The following is a 1,621-nucleotide window of genomic DNA, read 5'->3' as shown; positions in this document are numbered from 1 at the left end:
ATTCCCCATGGGGGCAAACAGTACGGGGGGGGGGGGATAGAAAAATTTAATTGAGATTATTAAAAAAAGTCATTAACATTTTATATCACATTTCAGGAACAACATCTTCAATTAAGGTTTGTAAAAGCCATGGGAAAATCTCGAAAATTCCCCGTTTTGTTTGATTTGTGATTTTGCTGGGATTAGGGGAAAGGGGGAGTGTAGATGGGGGAGGGTTTTAAAAGGGGGGTGTGTATGGGGTAGTTTGGTGGGTTAAAAGTGCGAAAGAGGGATGGGGTGAGATTTTTTTTAGGAGGAAAAGTGGGTGTGGTAGTAACCTGTAGGTGTATTGGGGTAGGTGTAAAAAGTGTAGTAAAATGTATTTGTAGTGTGGTGGGTGTTATATTATTTTTTACAGCACCAAATATTAGGGGAAACCAGGGGATATCCCTTTTTGCTTTTACAAGGACAGAAAAAACTTAGGGTGAATACGAATTATTGTTAGGGGGTTTCAACTCCATCATTTCCCACTCTAAAAAAAATTTTTCCCAAACCATCATTGTAGTAACCTGTTGCCTATTATTTTGGGAATGTCGATGTTTTCAATTTAATTTAAAAAATTTGTATTAGCTTTCCGTTTTCGTCTAGGCGATTTTGAAGCCTGTGAGGCGTGTGAGATTTAGTAAGCTTTTTAATTAGCAGAGGAGTGGGTGAGGGTTTGGGGTTTGTGGGGGTGTGGTTGTGGTGGGTGTGGTAGTGGGGTAGGTGTGGTGGTATTTGGGGGGTAATGGGGGTGGTAGGTGTTGTGGTAGTAGGGGTAGTAGGGGGGTATGGTGGTGGGTGTAGTGTAGTAGTGTGGTTGAGTTGAAGTGGGGGTGGAGGTGTGGGGGTTTCTGTTCCGACACAGATGTAGCAGCGGAAGCCAGGGGGGGTGGTGGCGGCGTGCTGGCGAGGTGGGGGGCGTCCATCCGTCGGAGGGTGGTTTCCGTGGGGATGTCGGGCCCTTTTTCTTGTAAAAGAAGAAAGTGAATAAAAATGAGATGAAGTTGAAGTGATGAATTTGTCTTCAGAAATAAAAACCCAACCCTGATTACTCTCGCGAGAGCCATGGTAATCCCCACCAGGCGGTATTGAGGCAATCGGGGGGACGTTTCCCAGTTCGAAGGTAGGACAGAAAAAAACTCCAAGTAGGTAACTCCATGGGGTTGCACGTGATCTCTTTACTGGCACCTGGAAGGGGTTTGTATTTTTTAGACGCGGGAAAAAATGTGGGGATTTCACAGATCGAAAGGAAAAGAAGTTATTTTTTTCAAAAAAAATCCCCAAACAGCTAAAATGTGAAGAGCGAATCACCTGTAGTCCGTACGTATTTTTGGGGGGAAGTGGGCGATGGAGGGCCCACTCGCTCGCGGGTTCATGGTGGTCGTTCCGCAGGCAACGTCTCAGGCGTGGCTCGGGAACACGTTGGCCCCCCCCCCCACCCCCACAACCACACCCAACAACAAAAGTCCGGTTGCTGACATCCTGAAGTGTTCACAAAAAAGAGATCATTTTACGGTTTCCCCCTGTTTATTCTTTGTCTGCTTTACTGTGATAATTATAAGGCATATACGTAAAAAAGTGTATCATCTCCTCCGACAAT

Source organism: Penaeus monodon, chromosome 24, assembly GCF_015228065.2.
Source record: "Penaeus monodon isolate SGIC_2016 chromosome 24, NSTDA_Pmon_1, whole genome shotgun sequence".
NCBI lineage: Eukaryota > Metazoa > Arthropoda > Malacostraca > Decapoda > Penaeidae > Penaeus > Penaeus monodon.
The sequence above is the reverse complement of the archived record's forward strand: the minus strand, read 5'-3'. Positions refer to the sequence as shown.